We start from the raw sequence: 18,168 nt of genomic DNA, 5'->3' as shown, positions 1-18,168 counted from the left end.
TACCATATAAATATTCCCTGATCATACTTTGAAGCTAGTATTCCTAACTTCGTGAATTCCTCTTTGACTGTTAGATACCAGGATCTGGAAGCATCAATCAGGCCATATACATATTTCAAAAGTTTCTGTATATAACCCTGAGGTGTACTGGCTTCTTGAGGAGGTTCTAGGCAAATTAATCTGTCCAGTTGCTTTGCAAAAAAGAAATCTCAATATCCATTCATTTGTATATCCAGCACTGAAAGGCCATAATTCCTAATGCTACATGTAGACTCTCTTTTGAACATGTGGCAGAGTCACTTCCAGTGTTACTAGCATCTCTGCTTTGAAAACCTGTTGCTACAGGTCTAACTTAGCAAATTGTTTTACTACTTAACATTTTATTTGTATAAATCCACCTTATAGATATCTTAGGTTGATTTTGGTCAGGTCCATGCTCATAAACTTAATTTTTAGTCCAACTTTTAAGTTCTCTTTTTTGCTGTGCCCCAGTCAATATTTAATGAGAAAGAAATTATATTTTCCTCATCTGAAGAATTGTGTTTTGCGTTTCTTGTTTGGTCACTTTCTTTTACTTGCCATTCAGATACTCCATGTTAAAAATCCAATCAAAATATTTCACCTTTTTCAATAACATACATTACATATTTGCTTTCATCTTTTAGTTTCCTTTCCCTTCTGTTGTATTTGATCTGGTAATGTTTTCAGAAAACATTCATACCATTTTGAACCACAAACAGTTTCAGAAGCTTTGCTGTCCAGGGACTACATAGCTTACTGTCTCATATAAAATTGAAGGACCGTCACTCTTTTTCTTTTGTTGATTCATCAACATCGTGTTGGTCACAGATTAATATTCATCTATCTGACTATAACGCCTTTTTCTGGTGCCAGCATATAGACAATCCATAGCCCAGTGGATAGTATCGCCACTTACTTAGCACTTCATGGTGTTTTACCTTTTTATTATGTCCCGCTTTATTTCGATTGTCTCTACTTCGTTGGTTGAGAGATTAAGAGGGACGTCTACGTGACAGCGACCATAACACTCTTCATATCAAGTTTCCGGCTTACTTTCGGATTTCTGTAAACTTTTATTATATGCAACATCCATCTCCTTTCTTATTATTACTGAGAAACAGTTTGTGTCAGTCAACTCACTAAAACTGTAATTTTTACTAACTGCTCATTTTCTGGTGATCGATTTGCACTTTTTAATGTCATGTACGCAAGTACGAGTTCTGGCAAAATAATCTTGATCCCAAAGACGATCAAACTGAACGAGGTATACACCGTCGTAATCACTGCCCGAACGATTCTTATGCGATAAACGCCGACTGATTTGAATCCTCTAAAAAGAGTGTATCTATCTTTTGGCACCATATTTATTTCAAGTACTGCTTCCTGAGCCTTTCCTTCGAGTGTTAAAACACAGTTGGGGCTCGTCTTTTCAGTTCTACGCTGGTGCTAATTCCCAGATCTGCATCTATTTCCTCCATCACTCGTAGTTTTCTGTTTTTAACGGAATTGGCGAAAGTCATTACGCAGCCATCTTGTGTTGACAAAACTACGTTCTACGACCAGCGTCAATAACAGAGAAACAACTTTAAAATATAAAACAATCAGCTGCCTTATTTATTTATTTATTTATTTCGCGTGACACAAACAAAATCCACAATAGCTTTCTGTCAGCCTCCTGCCGCTTGATCCCTTCTGTTTTCTCGTTCCTCCATTTCTCCTGATTTTACGTTCTGAGTTCAAATTCTGCCAAGATCAGCTTTGTCTTTCATCTTTTTGGATTTGATAAAATAAACCAAGCATTGGAATCGATGTAATCGACCAGCCCCCTCCTCTAGAATTTCAGACCTTCTACCTGTAGCAGAAAGGATTATATGAAGTTCGCTGTAAGTATATTTGCCATTTTAAAATAAGATTATTATTTTACAAGTATTCTGCACTATTTATAAACACAGCATACTGTCGTTTAAATATTTGGCATTTATTTAATTTTTAATGACAGAGAGCATAAAGAAACACCTCTTTTGCAAACAAAGCGATGCTAATTCATCGGCTAGCAATAGGACACACCTTATTTGTTGCATCCAGACCACCTAAAATGCTTCAGGTCAATTAGGTATCGTCTAAGAATATGCCAAAGGGAGTATACTGTTTGTATAAATATGAAGTTATTTTCTTTGTGGGTATGTTTCCTGAGTCCACATATTGAGAAATGGCTGGATATCTGAATATTTATAGAAAAGGGTGGAATTCAGAATTCACCCCCCCCCCCTTCTTCTTGTGCCATACCCTTTTCACTGGCGTCAGCAGTCATTAGCCTTCATACCAAAGAATTAAGGTTCAGACTTTGGTATATTCAGATTTTGCTGTTACTTTTTGCCACCTTATTTACACTTTACTTAGCTAGACTCTTTCTATTCTGAGCTAATCCCTGTGGTATAGGGCCTATTTAATCTTCAGGCAAGGTAACTGATTCGCATATCAGGGCATGTTCGCACACGAACAAGTCCTGGGTACCCTAGATAAAAGACCATCTTCTGTTATTTCACTCATAACTAGAACCCTTGACAGGTACCATCCTCCCAGACCAGAGCTCCTGAAATCTTGGACTCCTCTCTGTGTGTATGCACGTATATGTATGTATACATGTATATATGGATGTGAGTATAGATGTGTATGTGTGTGTGTGTGTGAGAGCATGTCTATGTATGAATGTATGTGTGTATGTATGCATATGTAGTATGTATGAATGTATGTATGCAAGCATATATTATTATATATATGTATGCGTGTATATATGTACGAATGTGTATATGTACGTATGAATATACATATATGAATGTACGTATATCTGTATATATAAATGTATATACGAATGTATATATAGATGCATGTATATACGTATAAACGTGTGTATGTATTTATGTACGCGTGTATATATATAAAAGTATGTGTGTGAAAGTTCATGGGGTTACATAGCAATTAAACTGTGTATATTTATGTACCGACAATTCAGAGAGGGAGGAAGAACGAACATTACATTTACATTGTATTGTTTAATGACCATACTTGTAACTGTCTAACAAACAACCAGTTATCATTGTGTCAAATAACAGGTAAATTGTGTGTAGCTTCAGATGTCTTTGGCTATAGTCTTCGCCGCTCTCCGCCTAACTATTATTGTATCTATTTTCTCTAGTCAAAGGTATTTAGGTTACTAAAACGAGGACTAGATTAGAGTGATGGATAAAATGCTATGCAGTATTTAGTCACAGCTGTTTCTATCATAAGCTCAAATCTCACCGGGGTTCAATTTTGTCTTTTACTCTTTCAAGGTGTTTTGATTCAATGAAATTAAAGTACCTGTAAACTGGTCATGGATCTCATCACAGACTGATTGATGAAACCTGCTACTGGTATAATGTAAACAGTACTAGCTGTTCCGTGGATGAGTGGTTGGTGACTAAACTGGCTTGAGTAGCTGGCTTCTCTTGTGAAGGTGGGTCTCGACACCCGACAAGATTAAAAACAAGACTTGTCGAAGGACAGACAAGCTCCTTGTGAACCAACAGCCATCCATTTGGGGAAGGTAATTGGCAAACCACCCCCGATATCTCTGCCAATAAAACACTGGAGGGAGCTGGGTTTGTCAGTTTCTGCTACAGTTGAGGATAGACGGAAGCAGAGAGTATGGGAGAATCTGCATTCAGGTGTCACTTTCAACTCTCTCCGTGTTCGGTCTGATCAAGGTGTCGCCTACTTTCAGCTTGTACAAAATTCTCGGAGGACTGGATTGATTCCTTGTCTGTGGCCAGCTTAGATGAACTCTGCATCTCTATCGCACTCAGAGTGGAAGCTGACGTCTGTATAGGATTGAGATGCCACTGTGGAGGCCCCGCAATCCAACAGATTCTCGTGGTCTGTATTGCCACCTAAATGCTGGTTGTTTCGCTTGTCACACCAAGCTACCTAATCATTAAGCGGGCCCTGACTCTTAATATCCCCTCAGTTCTGGAGCTGGCAGGATTATCCAGAAGTGATGGAAAGAGACCAGATGGTCTTACCCTCTGTCTCTGGTTAAAGATAGGTTCCTCATCTGGGACACCACAATCCATGACTCTTACCCCCTCACACATCCTGGACGCTGCAGTAAAGGGAAGGGTCACTGCTTCCAAAACCAAACGGAATAAAACCCTGAAGTATCAGGACCTGGCAGAGAACTATCTCTTCCAACCTGTGGTGTTTGGGACGGTTGGAGGAACTGGGCCACTAACCACAAAGTGCTTGTCATCGTTGACAGTTTTCTGCACCAAGGTGTCAGGTGGTGCCTGTGAAAGTGCTTGGCTATTCCAACGTCTTAGCCTCACCATCGTCCGTGGTAATACTGCAAGCATACTGGCCTGCTTCAGTAGGTTCTGTTGATCCTTGTGGTGTACGGCTAGTTGTGGCACTTGGTGTTGCATTGACATTTTTTCTCTTTTATTTTTCTCTTCCCTTTTTCCCTTTTTTCCCCCCGCTTTTCTTCTTTTCTTTGTCTTTCATTTGTAAAAACTTATATTACGGAAGAATCATGACTATTGTTTAGGATTTTTATTTTAATGTGGTTTTGTATTATTCATCTATCATATACATCTATATATATGTAATAAAAATAAAATCAGTTCCTATGAGAAAGTTAGAACAAAGAAACACTATGGCTTTATCCGATGGGAGAACTCGCAGTTAATCAGGAAGGCTTTTGTTGTAGTGTCATCAACATATTGCAAAGCCTACAATACATGATGACAACAACAACTCGTACAGTACTGAGATCAATGCAATATTTCTAATAATTATGATTACTTTCCTAGATGTGAATGAAATCATTACAGAAAACTGAAGCCTAGTTTTTTATCCTTTTGGGTTCAATAAAACATAATACCAGTCAAGTCCTGAAATTGCTTGAATATTTCTAATAAAGCTTCTGAGATGTACATGTCCCGTAAATCCTCGAATATAGTCCGCCCTTGAGTATAATACGCAGGGGATTTTTAGGGGGCTGTACCTCTGAAAAACCTAAACCTTGTGTATAATACGTACCCCTTCTCTAACTTGAGTCAAGGAGGTCTGTATAACGTCCTTGGTTTGTAAACGTATATACGGCAACGTCCTTTATTATTATTGTATATATAACATAATGCAAACGTGTAGCTTTTTTTGTGCACTTTGTTTGCAGAAAATAAAGAAATAACATAAATAACGTCAGTGAAAACTAAATATTAAGTAAATTGCCTTTACATATTTATCACTATCGGTTACAAGCCCGACATCACAAAATGCGTCTGAATAAACATTGCCGGACAGCAAATAGAGACTCGGACATTGCTTAGAAAATATTAAAAATTTTTAACCTCGTATATAGTACGCACTAGGGATTTTGACCTTTAAATTTTCGGGAAAAAAATGCGGATTATACTCGAGGATTTACGGTAATTATAATAGAAAACTCGGACTTTACCTTCCATCCCTGATAAAATAAAGTATTAGTTAAATAGTGAGGTTGATAAAGCTTCCAGCATGTGAAGAAATTAATTATAATAGAAAACTTAGATTTTCCTTTCATTCTTCCACAATTGATAAAATCAAATACAATAATCCCTCGACTATCGCGGCTGTTACGTTCCACCCCCACCCCTGCGATAGGTGAAAATCCGTGAAGTAGAAACAGTACTGTATATTTTTTTATTATTTTTGTAATATGTACATAAGTTTCTGCAGTATTTTTGCCCTGTCTGAAACAAAACTTTATTGCATAGTGAGATTCCAAATTGTCTTTATGTCATCACTGCATTCTGCAAACTAGTCAGTTGTGACGAGCAGTGTTTAGTAGAGTGTGTTCAAAGTACTGCATGAGGCATCTCCTTCCATCTGGAATAACAAAATTCGGCAGGTTAGCTTATTAGGTGTATAGTAATGGTATACTAGAATTACACAAATTGAGGACGGTTATAACTGCTTCTTCTAAAAATGTCTGGAAACTTCTGGAATGTACCTTGTACCTATAGAGTCAAGAGCAGGCATAGACAGCTCATCCTTCTCCCCTTTTATCTAGCAGAGCAGAGGGAGTGGGGAGAGAGAAAGAGATAGATAGATAGATAGAGAGAGAGAGAGAGAGAGCTGCACCAGGTTCTAATATAGCTCTCTCTTCCTCTATTTATTCAAATTACCCATTCTATTCATTACTGTGGAATAGAGTGGGATAACATGAACTAAAGAGTCTTGCTCAAGGACACATAGTGTCATATGGCCCAGTAGTTGAACTGATGACTTTATGAGCATAAGCTGAACTTCTTAACCACAAGGTCACATGCCTCAACTTATTACTATAGTTTTAAATTTTTTGAGGTGAGACAAGATTCACATACATGCTTATGCATAAATACATACATACACGTGCTTATACACGTATATAAATCCATAGATATATGTAAAGAATAAAAAGTTTTGAATGGTACAACAATGCACTATAATACAAAAAATGGACTATATACCTGTTGTAATTTAGTTATCCATAGTCCGATGATATTTCGGAATACAATTCCTTCTTCAGATATTCTTAGATGGAGGCGCTGCTATAATCTATGTATGTGTGTGTGTGTGTATTTTATCCCATCTTTTTCCTCCTTCATCGTTGCTACACATCTCCACTTAATTATTTTTAAAATACAAAATAAAAACATAAAGTAAGTAGTCCTGAACATCTTACATAGTTTGTAAACAAGTTTTCTCCTGAGAATACTCTCCCTATATATATATATGTGTGTGTGTGTGTGTGTGTGTGTGTGTGTGTATGTTGTTCCCAAACAACACTTATTTTAGTACTGTTGACACCGCCGGATTGAATGGTACTGCCCAGTAAAATTTTATCCTTTTCAGTTATTCCAAGTGTTGGAACTTCAGACATGGCTTGTACCTAGAAAATAACTGAAGATTTGTTTATAGGATGCGCTTATAAGTCAAATCCTCGACTTTAGGTGAAAATTTCAGGGGATAAAAGTGCGACTTATAGCCAAGTATATACGGTAATCCATTTTTATCAGCTGGGATAATAGTCCCTTGAACTGACTCTTACTCTGGCTATTATGCTTTTGGTGCTGGAGAATAGGATAAACACAGAAGCCATATGGCTGCAAAACAAACTGCTTAACCGCACAAGCTTCCACATAGTTTCCATCTATCAGATTCCACTCACAAGGAAGAAGTGGTCCACTGGAGACTATGGTTGATGCATCCAAGGCACCATGTCATGTTGAGAGATCAAGCCTAGCACTATACATTTCATTATCACCATCATCATCACCACCACCACCATCATCATCATCATCATCAACAACAACAACAACTACATCATCATTGTTTTAATGTACATTGGTGCGCTGACAGAAATGTTAGCACGCTGGGCGAAATGCTTAGTGGTATTTTGTCTGTCTTTACGTTCTGAGTTCAAGTTCCGCCAAGGTCGACTTTGCCTGTCATCCTTTTGTAGTCGATAAATTAAGTACCAGTTCCGTACTAGGGTCGATCTAATCGACTGGCACCCACCCCCAAAAATTTTTGGCCTTGTGCCTAGAGTAGAAAAGAATGTACATTTTCCCATGCTTGCATGGGTTGGACGGAGTTTATTGAGGCAGCCTTTTGATAGCCTGATGCTCCTCTGGTCACCAACCCTCAGCTGTTTCCAAGCAAGGTCATATTTTTTCTCCCATGGTCAGGCATGTTTTTTGCTGAATATTAGAAATGACCCTAGCTGTCTGATAGTGACCCCCATATACAACTACCAGATGATGCCAAGGCAAAAAGACACACACACACACACACACACACACACACCTATGTACATACCGTGGAAAACTTTATAACACTGGTGAGATGTATTAAAAATAATAATAATAATCCTTTCTACTATAGGCACAAGACCTGAAATTTGGTGGGAGCAGGGGCTGGCCGATTTCATCACACACACACACACACACACAGAGGATGGGTTCCTTACAGTTTCTATCCTCCAAATCAACTCTCAAGACCTTGGTAGAAGACACTTGCCCAAGGTGTCACACGGTGGACAGAACCTCAAACCCTGTAGTTGTGAAACAAAATTCTTAATCATGCAATCATGCCTACACTCTAAAATCTAACTTTATGTCTGACCACCCCAACTTTAAAATAACCATTGTATTATTTTGTACACAATATATAATCACGAGTTAGTGTTTATCTCTTTGTTAGCTTAGAGAATCATTTTGCTTGTAAAATAACTCAACATCATGTTATCAAAAAACAAGTGTTTAAATGCCACAAATATTCCAGCTGTTGTTACTCTTTGTGTGCTTCTTTGTCAAAATAAAATCATAACAGTTATAAACGACCATTATTCTCATAGCAAATATTAATGCTGTTGATATCAAAGTTTAAAAAAGTAGCTAAGTAACTCATGCTTTGTCTAAAGCAATTACTATGACATATAATTTTCTCGTTAGGCTTAGCTTACGAATGTACATTCTCATGCACTCACATGTGCACACGTGCACACACACACACAGATGTGTGAGCTTGTGTATATGTTTGTCATCATCATCATCGTTTAACATCCCCTCTCCATGCTGGCATGGGTTAAATGGTTTGACTGGAGCTGATGAGCCGGAGAGCTGCACCTCATTCCAGTCTGATTTGGCATGGTTTCTACAGCTGGATGCCCTTCATAATGCCAACCAGTCCAGGAGTGTAACAGGTTCTTTTATGTGCCCCCCGGCACAGGTGCCATTTACATGACACCGGTAATGACCACAACTACAATTCACGGGTGGGTGCCATTTACATGGGTGCCAACCATGGCTGCTGAGTTGAAACAAAAAACTTTGACTCTGACTCCTCTACTATTGGCACCTGCGACTCCAACTCCTCTTTATGTAATTAAGTGATTGTGGTCTACTTAGCTCATAAAGCATATGCATACACCTGTACTTTGAGTAGGCCTATATGTTAGAACTGGTTTATATTAAAGAATAAAGATATATACAGGCGCAGGAGTGGCTGTGTGGTAAGTAGCTTGCTTACCAGCCACGTGGTTCTGGGTTCAGTCCCACTGCATGGTACCTTGGGCAAGTGTTTTCTACTATAGCCTCAGGTCAACCAAAGCCTTATGAGTGGATTTGGTAGATGGAAATTGAAAGAAGCCCGTCATATGTGTGTATGTGTGTGTGTGTGTGTGTGTGTGCGTGTTTGTTTGTCCCCCAACATTGCTTGACAACTGATGTCGGTGTGTTTACATCCCCGTAACTTAGTGGTTCAGCAAAAGAGACTGATAGAATAAGTACCAGGCTTACAAAGATTAAGTCCCAGGGTTGATTTGTTTGACTAATGGCAGTGCTCCAGCATGGCTATAGTCAAATAACTGAAGCAAGTAAAAGAATAAAAGAATACTGTGAGTCAGAGTCGGTATAGTTTTACCAACTCCGACTACCCTTTAATTGTTTCCGACTCCAGGACTCCAACTCCACAATTCCAACTTCATGACTCCGACTCCATGACTCTAACTCCACGTCTTCAAATCCACGACTCTGACTTCATGACTCCAACTCCGATTCTGACTCCACGACTCTGACGCTGACTCCAAAGCCCTGCCTGCAATGACCACGACTACAATGCATAGGTGCCATTTACATGGCACCGGCAGCAAGCACTTCTTTCACTTCTTTACATTCAGAGTTTAAATTCTGCTGAGTCCACTTTGCTCTTTATCCTTTCGGGGTCAATAAAACAGGTATTAGTTGGGTCCTGGCTTTGACATAATTGACTAACCCCGACCCTCTTAGAATTTCAGGTTTTGTGTTTGTGCCGTTTCATGCATGTACAATATACATGGAGCACTCTGTCGGTTATGACGACGAGGGTCCCAGCTGATCCGATCAACGGAACAGCCTGCTCATGAAATTAACATGCAAGTGGCTGAGCACTCCACAGACACGTGTACCCCTAACGCAGTTCTCAGGGAGATTCAGCGTGACACAGAGTGTGACAAGGCCGGCCCTTTGAAATACAGGTACTACTCATTTTTGCCAGCCGAGTGGACAGGAGCAATGTAAAATAAAGTATCTTGTTCAAGGACACAATGCGTCGCCAGGAATTGAACTCACGACCTTACAATCGCGAGCCGAATGCCCTAACCACTAAGCCACATGCCTTCTTAATATACATGAACATATACACAAGTGTGTGTGTGTGTGTGCACGCACATGTGCACATGCATGTACATTTGTAAGCTAAGACTAATGAGAGAATTATGTGTATGTCATAGTAATTGCTTTAGACAAAGCATGAGTTACTTAGCTACTTTTTTTGAACTTTGATATCACAGCATTAATATTTGCTATGAGAATAATGGTCGTTTATAACTGTTATGATTTAATTTTGACAAAGAAGCACGCAAAAAATAACAACAGCTAGAATATTTATGGTATTTGAACATTTATTTGTTGTTTTTGATAACACCATGTTGAGTTATTTTACAAGCAAAATGATAGAGAGGCAGAAAAATACCTTGTGGTAATTGTAGCATTTTCTGCTTTGAGTTTGAATCCTTCTGTTGTCAGTTGGCTGGTGGCGGTGGTGGTGGGGGGACTAGAGGGTAAATGCTGTAAGATGAGGAGAAGTTGGAGGTATGAAGTTATTATAGAGGTAGTGGGGAGAGCAGGGGGTAAAACTAGTGAAAAGATCCCTGGTGGGGAGGCTAAGGAGAGAAGAAAGGGAAAAAGAGACAGTGAAGGAACAATTGGTAAATTACTGCAAGACTATCCCAGCCACCAATTCTTCAATTCTTTCTTCCTTCACATTCTTTTTGCTATGCTTTCTTGAGGGCAGCTTTGCTCTCCATTCCGGCATGTCATCAGTTGTCACAGACATTTGTCATTTCTTTTGTTGGGTTCAGCATTTTGAGTTTAGTTTCCATCTCTTCATTCAACTCCTTTCTAGGTCTTTCTCTTCCACAGGCACCATCCAGTTTGCGCAGCTGGCACTGTTTTATGTACTGGTTTTGCAATTAGCTGGCAGGCTGGATAAAAATTTATCAGCAATGAAAGCAGTATAGTTCAAAATAGCATTTAGTGTATCATACTTAATGTAGATACATGTCTGAAAGCCTGGAAACTGCAGTATTTTGTCTTGAGGTTACCATAGTTTCTCTAATTTTGAAGCAAAATAATATTTATCCATGGCCAGACATGCTTTCACAGAATATTAGAAATGAGAGACACTGCTTGTATGACAGTGATGCTCATTTACAACTATCACATGACATCGAGACAAGGAGACGCAAACACACACACACATAAACACATGATGGGCTTCTTTCAGTTTCCATCTGCCAAGTCCACTCACAAAGCTTTGGTTGGCATGGAGTTATGGCAGAAGACATTTGCCCAAGGTCCATGCAGTGGAATTGAACCTGAAACCATGTTTTTGGAAGGCAAACTTCATAACCAGACAGTATATATACATACATGGGTGGGTGTGTGTGTGTATGCGCACAGGTTTTTGCGTAGAAACTTTCATTTCTGTAATTACCACCACTACTACTACTACTATCAGCTAAAGACCTTGTTTCATGGTTATGCATTCAAATGAATATAAACTATTTATTCATGTGACATGGTTTCTCTTTGCAAGCTAACACATCGTTTCATCTGATTTATTTGCTATTCCATTTTAAACTGCCACACAATGAGTTTTCATATCAACTTAACGTGATTAAATGTCAACTTTCTGTCATAACAAAATACAAAAGTATTCCAAATAAAGAACAAAAATAAAATAAAATAATAAAATAGAATAAAATAAATAATTCCCTTCCTACCCACAAAGTCGTTCTGAAATAAATATGTTAATATTTATTTATTTCGTTTTATCTTTTTAGTCATGTGGGGTGGAGTGGATGACTGTACCCATGACCCCTTTCGTAGAGCCCCCAAGACTTGTAGGGGGAAGGGAAATGTACCCCCAAATCAGAATTTTTTTTTTATTTACCAAAGCCTAAGTTCTCCATAGGAGGGGGTAGCCACAACAAGACACACTCCGAGCATTCCATTCATTTCCCAGCTCAAAAAGGCGAGCCCTGTCCTATGCTCGGGTCAAGGCAGAGAAAGCATTTCGGTTATTCTGTCTTGTAGCTTTGGCACTTCAACGATGTGATTGTTTATTTGTAGAATGACATTGTTGGGTAGGTGTGAGAAGCTGGACCTGGCTGGTGTGAGCATAAATCAGGTTGAATAACTGGGCCAAATACAGCCGGTTTAAAGGCTAAACAGGTTAAACTGGACAATGTGCTAAGTCTACCACCTAAGTAAGCCCTGGCAGGATTTGAACTCAGAATGCAAAGATCCAGAATAGATACTGCAAGACATCCAGTTTGATGCTTTTATATTTCCACTAATCCACCACCTTGGATTGGCCCCTGTTTTAATCAACCCTGGGAGGATAAAAGGTAAAGCTGATCATGGCAGGATTTGAACTCAGAACACCAGGGGTCAGAACAAATACCATGAAGCATTCTCTAACAAATCGGCCAGTTTGTTTCCATCTGAAGTTTTGTTGTCATAGTAACACACTAGTATCTTACCTTAGGTACATTATTACATTATTAGGTAGGATTTAGGATAGGTATTTGGGCATGTTGCTGTTATTGTTGCTGCTGTTGTTTAACTTCAAATCAATACTGAATGAACAGATATATCAAAAGCATTCCATTTATGGCCATCCCATCTACTTACACACACATATATGCACATGTATCATCATCATCATTATCATCGTCATCATTTAATGTCTGCTTTCCATGCTGGCACGGGTTGGACGGTTTCACTGAGGGCTGACGAGCCAGAAGGCTGCACCAGGCTCCAATCTAATGTTTTGATATATGCATATATATGTATGTATATAGCTATATATATATATGTATGTGTGTATATATATATATATATATATATATATATATATATATATATATATATATATACATCATCATCATAATTGTTTAATGTCTGTTTTCCATCCTGGCATGGATTAGACGGTTTGACTGGAAACCAGCAAACCAGGAGGCCACACCAGGCTCCAATCTGATCTTGTAATGTTTCTACAGCTGGATGTCCTTCCTGATGCCAACCACTCCAAGAATGTAGTGGGGGCTTTTTATGTGCCACTGGCACAGGAGCCAGTCAGGTGGCATTGGCATCGGCATCATTCGGATGGTGCTTTTTATGTGCTACCAGCACAGGAGCCAATTGGGGCGGAGAGGCTGGCATCGACCATGTTCGGACGGTGCTTTTTACATGCCAACGGCACGGGGAGCCATCCAGGCGACACTGGCAACGACCCACGCATGAATGGTGCTTATTGCGTATATATACATACACACACACACACACACATATGTAATGCTATTTTCAGTTATTTTATTTTGTTCTTTTTTTCTTGAAAGAGGAATGTTTAGTGATGAGTTTTAATCCGGCTGATATTGATTTTAAGCCAGCATCCATAATGCGCAGAGCTCGGAGCTCAATTCAATTAACTTGTAATGCTTCTCCCTTTCATCACAAAATAGGTTTAGTGTCAAGTTAAGAGAAATATTGTTTTACTTGTGTGACTAATAATAATAATAATAATAATAATAATAATAATAAGATAATCCTTTCTACTATAGGTATAATATCTGAAATTTCAGGTGAGTTGGGGGCTGGTCAGTTACATCAGTGCTCAATTGGTACTTATGCCATTGACCAGTTCATTCATACAGTAAAATAAAAATAAAATGAAAAAAAAAGAAAAACACATAGATGTTATTAGACTATGTTTTAAAATCTTTTATCTTTTACTTGTTTCAGTCATTAGACTGCGGCCATGCTGGGGCACTGCCTTGAAGAATTTTTAGTTGAATGTATCGACCCCAGTACCTTTTTCTTTTGGGGTCATTTGTCGAACTGCTAAGTTATGGGGACATAAACATACCAGCACCAGTTATCAAGCAGTGGTGGGTGGGAACACAGACACAAACATACACATACACACACATATATATACGACGGGCTTCTTTCAGTTTCCGTCTCCTAAATCCACTCACAAGGCTTTGGTCAGCCCTAGGTTATAGTAGAAGAGACTTGCCCAAGGTGCCACACAGTGGGACTGATCTTAGAACCATGTGGTTGGGAAGCAAGCTTCTTACCTCACAGCCATGCCTAAGCTATGTAAAGATAAGGGTAGATGGAATAAAGCCATTATGCAGTATATTAAAATATATAAAAAAAAATTTTCAGGGCTTTTTTTGTTGTTTGAAATTACCCAAAACAAATACATAGGTAAATAAATAAAAAAAAAAACTATTTGAAATTAAAATTCAAGATTATTTTAATCTAAAATTAAAATTGAAAGAAATAGAAAATCAAAATTTAATATAATTATGGATTCAATTTAATTCCATGTTCTTAAATGCAGATCCAAATGAACATTTAATGAAATGAATATAAGTTAAGTTATAGGAATGTAGCTCGACATTTTTTACAGCAAAGCTCTTTAGCAATCGCTTAATTCATTGATCAAGTTAATTACAATGTGAAAGGAGATTAAATATTATTTATCCATTTGATGACAGTGTTACTGCTGCTGCTGCTGTTGTTGTTGGTGTGGTAGGTGGTGGTGGTGGTAATTTTAGCATTCTTTTTATTTGTTTCTCAATATTTTCTTTTATTTATTTATTTGATTGATTGATTGTTTGATTGATTGACTGATTGATTTTGATTTTCTCATAGCTGGTACCAACTATTTAAAATACATTCAGTTTGACATCAAATAAAATTAAATTTCAACTCAATTCTATTTCTGTTTCTTTATTCTATTTTGTGTGTGTGTATGCGTGCGTATTTGGATGTGTGTGTATATACAAAGTTCCTGGAATAAATCTATAGATAACATCAGGTAATCAAAACTGTATTGGTGCTTTACTCATCATCTATTTATACATTTTGTATAATTTCTCCATTATATATATATATCATCATCATCATCGTTTAACGTCCGCTTTCCATGCTAGCATGGGTTGGACGATTTGACTGAGGACTGGCAAACCAGCAGGCTGCACCAGGCTCCAATCTGATCTGGCAGAGTTTCTACAGCTGGATGCCCTTCCTAACGCCAACCACTCCGAGAGTGTAGTGGATGCTTTTACATGCCACCGGCACGAGGGCCAGTCACACGGTACTGGCAATGGCCACGCTGAAAATGGTGTTTTTTACGTGCCACCTGCATATATATATATATATATATATATATATATATATATATATATATACATATACATTTGTGTATATATATATATATATATATATACATATACATTTGTGTATATATACATATATATATACATATATATATATATATATATCCATGTATATATATATATATATATATATATATATATACACACACACACACATACATACATACTTACATACACTTATACATATAATTTCAGTGAATAAATTATCACTCACTATTATTTGTATGATTAATTTTTTAAATTTAATTGTTATTATTTTTCTAAATTTTATCGATCTAATCGTTTCTAATTCCCTTACTTGCTCGTTTAATTTCATTCATTTAATATTTTTACTCTCACATATTTCTTTGTTTCATTTTTTTTGTCTTTTCTCTTTAAACTATTTATTCATTTACTTTTACTTTTGTTAATTCGTTTGTTTCTTATTTATTTATTTTCACTTATTGTTATTAGTGCCCGAAAGTTTCAACCAATCAGCAACCGCCTTTTATCGTCCACTCGACTCTCCACTTTCAAACCTCAACTTGCAGCCATTTTTCATACATGAGACTTTTCAATTTAGTTACCTAAAATCTCTCTGGACTGACTACTTTATTAGGTAAGTTATTTCAAACACCTTTGTCACTCTACAAAAAAAGCATATGCTTCACTTTTTCTCCCGCTATTGAACATAACTGTTGTTATGTCGCTAGATCTCTATAAGCAGTCCTAATAATTCGCGCTACTTACTTTTTTTCTCTCTCTACTTCTTCACTAACACACACACACACACACACACATCTGTTATTAAAATATTTCTAATACATTTCTTTAAATTGCTTCGCTGTCATTAACATTCTGTATCATGCTATTTGACTTCTCGACTTTCTCGCTGCGCATATTGTATTATTTTGTTTGTTTTTCTGCTTCATAAAGACTATATTATTCATGTTAACTCCACATTTTTAAATGAAATGTTTATAAGTTCAAACTCACAATTGTTCACCCAACATCTCTCTGTCTCTCTGACTCTCTTTTTTCTTGTTATAAATCATTTGACATATAATACTGTATATATTAACAATATATAGTGCCAAATCATTCTCTAATAATTATTTTCCTCCTTAAATGTTATGTATATAAATCACTTAACTTTCACAAAACTTTGTCACGTTGTTTGCGGGTCACACCTCTTTCCTTAATACATCCCCCCCACAACTCCGATGTTCCTTCTCTTGGCCTTTTATTTATTCATTCCATTCTCTTAAAAATACAAACAATATGGATTTTTTTCTAAATTAGGATTCAAAATATTGGAAATTTCGTTACTTTTAAGAAAACAAAAAAACAAGTTGTCTTGTTGAAAATAATGTCTTTCTTTCAATCAACATTTACAAATCGTAAGGAATAGTCAGTCGTAGGTCAGCTCTGATCAAGCAGATCTATGTGCGATCGAAGGCGTTCTGGCCGTGACCATCTCGTCCTTATTTGTTACGTCGTGTTGTGAACTTTTTTAAAAGACTGTTCTGTGTAGTTTGAGGGAAATTGTTGTTTATTTCTCACTTCGAAAGACTGCGTAGAGGTTTTTCTCTCAGTGACATTTGATGGCTGTGCTCTTTTTCTTTTGTATTAAACCCCTTAGGGTGTTTGAATGTAATCTTTTGTCTGCTCGAAATGCTTCTTTAAAACTGTCCTTTTTTTCTATTTTTTTTGTGTTGGGGTGGGGTGAAAATGTTTTAAATTTGTGACAGTTTATAGTTATAGTTTGTTTAATTTAGCTTCTTTTCTTTAAAACATCTCTGCCCATCCAGCAACAGTTTTTTTTTTTATAATACTTAGATATTGCATGAAGGAAAAATTAGATAAAACTAGACATATTTCATTTAAAACACGAATACTTTTACATTCCATGTATTCTAGATATTTTTGCGACTTATATAATTTGTTTCTGTGTCAAAATTGCATTGTAGAAACGGATGGAATCAATTTTCTTCCTGATCCCCCCACACTCTTCAATAAGTTAATTGCAAGAGGGATGTGGCGGCTGTTTTAAACAAAAAAGAAATCCACTTTTATTTTGTTCCTTTATTATGCATCTTAATTGGAAAATGCGTAATTGACATTTTCATTTCTGTTCCCCTACCTTTTCGATCTCCTTTCGAATTGGCAAAATTTAAATTTTTTAAATCGGATTGTAAAAGAAAAAAAAACAATCCCTATGTGTATACTTAATAGCTCTTGTTTAAGCCCCACCCTTTATAGTTCTGCTCTGATTAAGTACAAATGTGATCAGATATGTTCCGGTTATACCCATCTCGCCTTTTCGTGCAAGAACCACATTGCCCTATGTCTCATTTAGAAACATAAAAATAGAAATCTGTGTAGTGTATTTGAGGGGGGAAATTCGGCTGCTGCTTGTTACACGTTGTAAAATAAAACAAAAGCTTCCTCTTTTATCACCGGTTTATGCCGGGCGAAGAGGATGTGAATGTTTACAATACTTTGTAAAAGCTGTATATAACAGTTATTACGTCTTACAACGAAGTAATCGATTTCTACGAAGTTTCAATTTGATCCAATCGATAATTGCTATCTCATTGATGAACAGTGACTTCCGCTTAGTTTCTTGGAAATAACAATCTGTTCCAGAGAAGTCAGAACCCCCCCCCCTTTTATTTTTACTTTGTTCTGCATCGTTTTATTTTTCGATTATAGATCATTTAGGATCACATTATCCAATGTATCCTTGCTATCTTTTTTTTTTAACATGGTGTGAATTAACAGGGGTTAGGCTGTTATTTCTAGTAAGCTGT

General features: G+C 37.2%; 1 protein-coding gene across 1 annotated transcript in view; it reads left to right on the top strand.

The window, feature by feature from the left end:
• Positions 1-1,319: 1,319 nt before the first annotated feature.
• The window catches only part of LOC106875088 (protein kinase C and casein kinase substrate in neurons protein 2), a 166,631-nt gene continuing 149,782 nt past the window's right edge, over positions 1,320-18,168 (top strand). Inside the window, exons 1-2 of the mRNA XM_052972009.1 lie at positions 1,320-1,904; positions 15,830-15,974. The gene's annotated coding sequence lies outside the window, so the exon portion shown is untranslated. The remainder of the gene's footprint in view (positions 1,905-15,829; positions 15,975-18,168) is intronic.

The sequence above is a fragment of the Octopus bimaculoides genome, chromosome 11 (genome assembly GCF_001194135.2).
Source record: "Octopus bimaculoides isolate UCB-OBI-ISO-001 chromosome 11, ASM119413v2, whole genome shotgun sequence".
Lineage (NCBI taxonomy): Eukaryota > Metazoa > Mollusca > Cephalopoda > Octopoda > Octopodidae > Octopus > Octopus bimaculoides.
The sequence above is the reverse complement of the archived record's forward strand: the minus strand, read 5'-3'. Positions and strand labels throughout refer to the sequence as shown.